Raw genomic sequence first — 9974 nt, forward strand, 5'->3', positions numbered from 1 at the left:
GACGAGTACGTACATGGGCTTATTGTTGAAAATCCGGTTTTTACTGAATAGTAACCTGTTATATCTTAAATGAGTCATCCGAGTATGTGTAGTTATCCTGTTTAGACTAATATTGCATGTCTACATGTCTTAAATGCTTATTTGAAATTTGGGCAGCATGCTTCATTGAATTCCTATTTTTCCTTGACTTGTGTTAGTCTTAAACTGTAGGATTCTTGTTGTTAATTGTTGTTTCCATCGGTTTCAAGCTGTGTGTTTACTTTTGGGACTACAAGGCAGTACCTCGGGAGATCCCCTATTGCATATTTACTTTTGGGACTACGAGGCATTACCTCGGGAGATCCTCTGTTGCATATTTACTTTTGGGACTACGAGGCGGTACCTCGGGAGATCCCCCGCTGCATATTTACTTTTGGCACTACGAGGCAGTACCTCGGGAGATCACCTGTTGAGTATTTACTTTTGGGACTACAAGGCAGTACCTCGGGAGTGTCCCCTGTTGTTTAACCCTTATTTGCTGTGTAGCTTCCTTTTCTGTATTCCTCGTTGTTAAATTCTCAGTCTTTCATTATATTGCTATATCCTCTGCTCTATTTATTATTTCCCAATAGGGCCCTGACCTGACCTCGTCACTAATCTACCGTGGTTAGGCTTGGCACTTATTAGGTCCATTGTGGTGTACTCATGCTACTCTTCTCCATATGTTTTGTGTGCAGACCCAGGTACCTCCTACCAGCCCCGCTATTAGTTGAGAGTACTTGTTGCTGCTTTAGAGACTTCAAGGTATATTTGCCAGCGTTCGCAGACCTTGGAGTCCCCCTCTATCCTTTATGTTATTCCTCCTCTATTCTTTTCTAGTTACTAATGTATAGAGACAGTTAGAACATTTCCTTAGAGCTTGTGACTTGTGACTACCGGGTTTTGGAAATTATTTATAATCGAGTGTTGGTTTAGTTGTACATGCCGAGCCGCATTTTTCAGTTATATAGTTATCTGTTGAAGTGTAGTTGTTAAATTCTATTTTCAATTCTATTATTCTATAATTGTTAGGCTTACCTAGTCGTAAAGACTAGGTGCCGTCAGGACATCTTACGGAGGGAGATTTGGGTCGTGATAAGTTGATACCATAGCTCTAGGTTCATAGGTGTTATGAGTCACAAGAAGGTTTAGTAGAGTCTGGCGGATCGGTACAGAGACGCCTGTACTTATCTTCGGGAGGCTATGGAACTCTTAGAAAAATGTCACTTCTTTGATTCCTTGTCATGAGAAATTGTTTGACTTCGAAATTCTAAAATTTTGTCTTTTATTCTCCACAAATGGTAAGGACACGTATAACCAGATCAGATGACCAGGCTCTCGGGCCCCCTGCTGGAGCCACGAGAGGTCGGGGCCGGGGCTGGGGCCAGGTAGAGGCTAAGGACGTCCATGTGGTGCAACCAGAGCACCCGTATGAGCTACTACAGAGGAGCCACCAGTAGCTCCATTTGGAGCGCAGGCACCTGAGATGCCTGTTACTGCACCAGCTCTTCAGGAGACCCTTGCACAGTTCATGATCATGTTCGGCACTCTAGCTCGGGCAGGGTTGATTCCACTTGCTCCTGCCACATCTCAGGCAGGGGGAGGAGCACAGACTCCTGCCGCCCACACCCCAGAGAAGCAGGTTCAGGTCGACCGGGTTCAAGAGGTTATACTAGTGTAGCCGGTAGCCCTAGTACGGCCCGAGGGTAAGGCAACCATTTCTGTGGAGGAGTAACTCGGGCTTGAAAGGTACAAGAAGTACCACCCACCTACTTCTAGTGGCTTGGTGTCACAGGATGCCCGTATCCTCCGTACTATGGGTGTAGCGGAGTCAAGTGGGGTTTCTTTCACTACGTTCCAGTTTAGAGGAGCGACCTATCAGTGGTGGCATGCTTATGAGTTGGGTAGTCCGGCCGAGGCAGCTTCTCTTACTTGGACTTAGTTATCAGATATGTTCTTAAGGGAGTATGTTCCTTAGAGTCTCAGAGATGCATGGCGCACAGAGTTTGAGAAGTTACGCTAGGGTTCTATGACTATGACAAATTATGCAGTTTGATTCAGTGATTTTGCTAGGCATGCACCAGCCTTGGTTGCTGCAATAAAGAGAGGGTCCGTCGATTTATCGAGGGGCTCAACCCCACTATTAGACTTAGCATGATCCGAAAGTTGGAGATGCATATTTCATACCAGTAGGTTGTGGGGATTTTTAGGAGATTGGAGGGTATGTTGACTCGGGAGAGAGAGGAGAGAGAGAGAGGCCAAAAGGTCTTGAGAGTCAGGAATTTATAGTGGTACTCGTGCCCCAACGACAGCTCATCATGGTAGGGGCTATGTAAGACACCCTGTTCATTAAGAACTTCCAGCCGCCAGCGGTATTCCAACCCCTCCTAGGCCCCATGTTCCTTATTATGCACTACCATTATGTAGTGCGCCTCCTGCACGGGGTGCTTTCAGACTCTCACCGCCTGCACTCTAGAGTAACGGATTTAGGTCGACCAAGTTCCAGAGGTCATACCAGTGCAGCCGGTAGTCCCAGTGCGGCTCGAGGGTAGGGCAGCAGTTTCTGAGGAGGAGAAGCTCAGACTCGAGAGGTACAAGAAGTACCACCCACCTACTTTAAGTGGCTTGGCATCAGAGGATGTCCATGTTTTTCTTGAGGAGTGTCACCGTATCCTCCATACTATGGGTGTAGCAGAGTCGAGTGGGGTTTCTTTCCCTATGTTCCAATTTAGAGGAGCGGCCTATCAGTGGTGGCGTGCTTATTAGTTGGGTAGTCCGGCCAAGGTAGCTTCGCTCACTTGGACTCAGTTCTCAAATATGTTCTTGAGGGAGTATGTTCCCTAGAGTCTTAGATTAGGTTCAGTGTGTGAGTATGCAGTTCGGTTCAGTGATTAGGTTAGGCATGCTCCAGCCTTGGTTGCTACAATTGGAGAGAGGGTTCATCGATTTATCGAGGGGCTCAACCCCAGTATGAGACTTAACATGGCCCGAGAGTTGGAGATGGATATTGCATACCAGCAGGTTGTGGGGATTGTTAGGAGATTGGAGGGTATGCTGACTCGGAAGAGAGAGGCCAAGAGTTCTCGAGAGTCTAGAAATTATAGTGATACTCATGCCTTAACGACATCTCGTTATGGTAGGGGCTATGTGATTCGCCCTGTTAATTCAGCACTTCCAGCCGCCAGCGGAATTCCGACTCCTCTTAGGCCCCGGGATCCTTATTATGCACTATCATTGTCTAGTGCACCTCCTGTATGGGGTGCTTTCAGCGTTCAGTCAAGGCACCTAGGTACGAGCTAGTTTCAGCAGCCACGCCCACCGAGAGCTTATTTTGAGTGTGGTAACACTCGTCATGTGGTGAGGGATTGCCCCTAACTTAGGAGGGGTGCACCTCCACAGACCACTCAGGCACCGCGTGCTCCACCTATTCCTCGGTCTATGATTACAGCACCAGCTACCACTCCACCTGCTCAGCCAGCTCGAGGTGGAAGTCGGACAGGTAGAGGTCACCCTAGAGGGGAAGGCTAGGCCAAATATTATGCTCTTACTTCTCGTACTGAGGTAGTTGCACCCGTCTCTGTCATTACGGGTATTTTTTCGGTCTGTCATAGAGATGCATTAGTCTTATTTGATCCACGCTTCACTTATTCCTATGTGTCATCTTATTTTGCTCCGTGTTTGGGCGTATCTTGTGATTCTTTGAGTTCTCCTGTTTATATGTCTACACCTGTGGGAGATTCTATTCTTGTTGACTATGTGTATCGGTCGCGTTTGGTTGTTCTTAGTGATTTTGCGAACAAAGCTGATTTATTATTGCTCAGTATGGTAGATTTTGATATTATTTTGGGCATGGACTGGTTGTCGCCCCATTATGATATTCTTGATTACCACGGTTAGAGTGGAAAGGTACCTTAGAGTATACTCCCAGCAGAGTTATTTCATTTCTAAAGGCTCAATGAATGGTTAAGAAGGGGTGTGACGCATATCTAGCTTATGTGAGAGATGTCAGTATTGATACCCCTACACTTGAGTCAGTTCTGGTAGTAAGGGTGTAAGGCCCCGTAAAAGTTTTCCTAAAAATCCGGATTCCGTGATGCCGAAGTAGGCGTAGAGGGTAAAAATAGTAGAAAGCCGCGGTTCGGACTTTTTGGATTGAACAGTGCGCTGGGGAGATGAAGGAAAATGTTGGACAGAAGTAGGCATTTCTGCGATCTGTTCTACGACCGCAGAACCACTCTGCGAGCCGCAAAATGGTCGCAGAGTGAGGCAGTTTTCTAGGGCATTTTTTATGTCAATTTCGTGGAAATTATGCGACCGCATAACCGTTTCGCGGGCCGCACTCTTGTCGCATATCCCGCCTTAGGATTTTTCGGAGGAGGTTTTGCGGTGCACTATGGGACTACGGAACCGTTCTGCGGTGCATTATGCGACCGCAGAACAGGTCTACGGGACACATAGTGACCGCAGACCAGGTCAGTTTCTTCCCAGTTCTGGCACCCATTTTTGCGGTCATTTCGCGGACCGCATAACCCGTTCTGGAGATTTATTTTTGGGGGTTTTAAACGCGACCCTATTCCATTAAAACACCTACCTTGGACCATTTTGATCATATTTTCTGATAATTTAGAGTGAGGGAGAGGGTCCTAGAGGGAGAAAGTGATATTCACCAAATTGCTCTTTAATTCTCACTTGAAACCTTGAAGATAATCAAGAGAGGCACCTAGGTCTTCTTCCTAAGAGGTAAATTCTATCACCCAAACTCTTAATTTCAAAATGTAACTAGAATGGGCCATTAGTAAGGTAATTCATGGGGATGGGGGTGCTTACATGCATGCATGTGTTCCTAAGGTATGTGGGGAGGTTGTGAGTTAAAGATAGAAACAAATGGGGTGTGGGTTGGTGAAGTCGTTCATGCAAGGGGACATGGAACCTTAATGTACATACAGTGTTTGATAGAATGCACAAGTGAGCTAGAATTATAATCGTTTTCCCAATTTTGGTTTCAATATTGCTAAAATAGATTGAAGTTGCTAATATTCCGGAACATCATAGAGTCTTAAGAAGCTCAATTGAGGTATGTTGGCTAACCCCCCCTCTTCTTAGAATTGAATCCCACGGTATTCATGCAATCGACGTAAGTCCCAAATTGAACGTCCTAGAAATTGCTATCCCAAATGTGCTTGCTTTGCAAATGTATGTGTAATATGTATTCCCATGACTTCATCATATTATCTCGTCATCTGAGGAAATGTTCAAGACTTAGAATATGTGCTAATATGCCTAGACTTCACGTCAAATTCGATTAAAGACTATTATGCCAAATTGTTTGAAAAGCCTTTATGTGCCTTGAAATCTAAATTGTTCGTATGTGAACTCAATAGTCTTGAATGAGAACTGTGTCGTTATTGCTGATAATAACAATGTTGGATTGTGGAAAAGAACTTGAATTATGAAATAAGGCCAAGTGCCAAGAACGAATTTATAATTAAAGCCATTTGTGCCAATGTGTTGAAAAGATGGGAAAGGAATATGAAGTAAGATGATTGATTGAAATGGTTGATGTCTCGAATAAGATGGCTTAGCCGATCGGGCAGAGATCGGACTCCATGTAATAACATGGTGGTATTGTGAATGAAATAGTGAATATGATTGATGTCTCAAATGATATGGCTTAGCCGATCGGGCCGAAATCGAACTCCCTGTAAGAACACGGTGGTATTGTGGACTGTGATATATTGGCATAAAAATAAAACCATCCAACCAAATAACGTGGCAATTGACATGGAAATCTAAGTGATCTTTAACTTGATGTTTTAGTGTTATTTGAAGCTCATATTGCATTCATGACTGTCTCCCCCTGTATTATTGTTCATTCTATTGAGATGGTGTTTAATTATACATACTAGTACTATTCAACAGTACTAACGTCCTTTTTGCCGGGGGCGCTGCATCTTTAAATGGATGTAGGTGGTTACATAGCAGACAGTGTTGATCACAGATATGTGTTGCATCCTCATCTCAGCAGACTCGATGAGCCCCATTTCATTCCAGGGTTATGTAATATATATTTTGTTTATATTGTTGTACTTTCTGAGGTATAGCCGGGGCCTTTTTGTCGGCACCTTCTTTACACTCTTTTGTATCTTTAGAGGCTCCGTAGACACTGTGTGGGTTGTATATGGGTGTTGGGAATGTTCAGCAAGTTATGTTGTGTTTGATCACTTGTTCCACTCAGACTATAAGAATATGTGTATTTTGAGGCTGAAATGCGAAGTAGCTAATGAAACAATTTAGTATTGCATGAATGAGGTTCCTACTGTATAATTAATGAAATCACGTCCTTTTTGGATCATGGGTGAGTTGGGTAGAAAGTATCTAACAGGCTTGCTAGGCCGGGTTTACTTGGTTGAGCACCGGTCACACTTCTCGAGGTTGGGGCGTGACAAACTTGGTATCAGAGCCTAAGGTTTTAAAGTGTCCTATGGTGTCTCGGAGCCTCTAAAGATACAAAAGAGTCCTTCTTATCGGTGTGTTGTCGACCACATCTATAAGTTGGAGGCTACTTGGACATTTAGGAACAATACCCTTCTTTGATATTCTGGATCATGCGATAAAACTAATTGCGCAACTATTCCTCCTCTAACTAGTGCATTCCTTTAACTTTCAGTATATGGCACCTAAGAAGAGAGTAAGAACTGGACAAGGGGCCAATACTGCTTCAGGAGTGGCAGTTGACCCTCTATTTGATGATACGGGTGAATACCCGAGGGGTGAAGATAATCCCCCGACTGCTTCACTGCCTGATTCCACTACACCTTACCAGAACACACCAGTCCCTACACCTAATGAGGGTGCGACGGTTTCTCTACCTAATATTCCGGTTCCACCTCCAACCCCAGCTTCCGGTTCTGGTATTTATAATAGGGATCTTAGGGGTGCTATTCAAATGCTGACCCAGATAGTGGCTTCTTAGGCCCAAAGGTCGAATGTTGCACCCACATCTTCTAGCCAACCAGGGGATTCCCCTAGTTCTAGGGTGAACAAGTTTCTACTGTTGGATCCTCCAGCGTTCATAGGTGCTAATCCCGAGGAGGGCCACAAGACTTCATTGATGAGATGCATAAGACTCTCCGGGTTATGCGCGCTACTGAGATGGAGGGAGTAGAGTTGGCTGCCTACCGCCTGAAAGGGGTGGCATATTCTTGGTTTGAGCTGTGGGAGGACTCTCGGGAGGAGGGGAACCCTCCAGCGAAGTGGAGTGAGTTTGCTGATGCCTTTATAGATGATTTCCTGCCTACCGAGACTAGGGCAGCCTGTGCCTTAGAGTTTGAGAATCTTAAGCAAGGTAGTAAGAATGTGTGGGAGTATCACATGGAGTTCGCGCGAGTGCGTTGATTTGTCCAACATAGAGGCCATAGTGCGTTGATTTATGCAGGGCCTTAACCCTTTGGTTATTAATGAGACTGCCACAACTGCCTTAAATTCTGATATGAACTATGGTAAGATGGTGGCGTTTTCTCAAGCTACAGAGGCCCAAAAGTTAAAGAACAAGATGAAGCGAGAGGGTAGTAGTAGGGCCTGATCCGCGGGCAACCCCGAGGATTCATTTGGTGGTGGGAGATCAGCTTTTAGGGGTGGGTCATCAGGGCCATCCCAGTCTTATGCTCAGTCTTCAGCCAGTGCACCGCCAGCGGGGCACAGTCAGCAGTAGGGGAGTCGCTTCAGGCCCAATCAGGACAGCAGGGGGTCCCACCATCAGGGCCAATCAGGAGGGAGATTCCAGCAGCAGCAGAGGCCCCCATGCCCCAAGTGTGGGAGGATGCATATGAGGATCTGCTACCAGGACATGCCAGTATATTAGGGGTGCGGAATGAGGGGTCATATTCAGAGGGAGTATCATTCACCCCGCTAGGGTCCGGGCAGGGGCATAGCACAACCATCCAGTTCTGTAGCTGCTACATCTTCAGCACCCCCTCCAACTCGAGGCTCTCCAGCACCAGCAGGGCATGGTGCAGCTAGGGGTGGTGCGCAAAGTTCAGGAGGTCCCAGCGGTTTCTATGCTATGAGTGGTCTCCAGAGTGTAGAGGCTTCTCCAGATATTGTCACAGGTATATTGATTATCCTATCTCATGATGTATATGCTCTTATTGATCACGGTTCCACCTTGTCATATGTTACCCCTTATGTTGCTATGGAATTCTGGATAGAACCAAAACAGCTTCATGAGCCGTTCTCTGTATCTACTCTGGTTGGTGAGTCTATTGTGGCCGCAAGGGTGTATAGGGGTTGTGTTGTCATGATACGTGGTCGGGACACCGTGGCTGATCTCATTGAATTGGGGATGGTCGATTTTGATGTAATTATGGTGATGGATTAGCTTTATTCATGTTTTTCTAAGCTCGACTGCCGAACTAGAACTGTGAGGTTTGAATTTCCAAGTGAGCCAGTTGTTGAGTGGAAGGGGGATAATGTGATGCCAAAGGGTAGGTTTATTTCTTACCTTAAATCCACGAAGATGATTAATAAGGGGTGTATCTATCACTTGGTCCGAGTTACAGACACCACTGCTGAGGCACCTACACTCGATTCTATGCTAGTTGTGAATGAATTTTCAGAGGTCTTACCTGACGATCTCCCTGGGATTCCACTAGACAGGGAGATTGATTTTGAGATTGATGTGATGCCAGATACGCAACCTATATCTATTCCGCCCTATAGGATGGAACTAGTAGAGTTGAAAGTGCTAAAGGAGCAATTAAAGGATTTGTTAGAGAAGGGTTTCATCCGACTGAGTGTGTCACCATGGGGCGCACCGGTTCTCTTTGTAAGGAAGAAATATGGATCACTGAGGATGTGTATTGACTACCGGCGGCTCAACAAAGTCACAATCAAAAATAGGTACCCGTTACCAAGAATAGATGATTTGTTTGATCAGTTACAGGGTGCTAGGTACTTCTCCAAAATAGATTTACGATCCCGGTATCACCAATTGAAGATCAGGGAACAGGATATTCTGAAAACAACATTCAAAACCAGGTATGGGTACTGTGAATTTCTGGTAATGTCTTTTGGGCTAACAAATGCCCTAGCGACTTTCATAAATCTTATGAATCGGGTTTTAAAGCCTTTCCTTGACTTCTCTGTGATAGAATTCATTGACGATATTCTTATGTATTCACGAGGTTGAGAAGACCATGCTGATCATCTCAAGGCAGTTTTGCAGACTCTTCATCAGCACAAATTGTATGCGAAGTTTTCAAAGTGCGAATTTTGGCTCGAATCTGTCACATTCTTGGGTCCTGTTGTCTCTAGAGAATGAATTAAGGTTGATCCTCAAAAGATTTCAGCAGTAAAGAATTGGCCTAGACCTATAACGCAAACTGAGATTCGCAGTTGTTTGGGCTTAGCAGGGTATTACAGGAAGTTTGTGGAGGGGTTTCCTACTCCTGACTCTCCGTTGACTAAATTGACTCAGAAAGCGGTTAAGTTCCAATGGTCCGATGCTTGTGAAAAGAGCTTCCAGGAGTTGAAATCGAGATTGACTACAGCGACGGTGTTGACCCTGCCAGAGGATACAGATGCATTGATGGTATATTGTGATGCTTCAAGAATTGGGCTTGGGTGTGTGTTAATTCAACACAGAAGGTTATAGCATATGCTTCTAGGAAACTCAAGAATCATGAAAAGAATTATCCAACACATGACTTAGAACTTGCGGCAGTGGTTTTTGCATTGAAGATTTGACATCATTATTTGTATGGGGTCCATGTGAATGTATTCACGAACCGCAAGAGCCTTCAATATATTTTCAAACAAAAGGAGCTGAATCTGAGGCAGAGAAGGTGGCTTGAGTTACTCAAGGATTATGACATCGATATTATATATCACCCGGGGAAAGCCAATGTTGTAGCGGATATGCTCTTAGCCGGAAATCTATGGGTAGTTTGGCACACTTG

This window comes from Nicotiana tabacum, chromosome 2 (assembly GCF_000715075.1).
Source record: "Nicotiana tabacum cultivar K326 chromosome 2, ASM71507v2, whole genome shotgun sequence".
NCBI classification, from domain to species: domain Eukaryota; kingdom Viridiplantae; phylum Streptophyta; class Magnoliopsida; order Solanales; family Solanaceae; genus Nicotiana; species Nicotiana tabacum.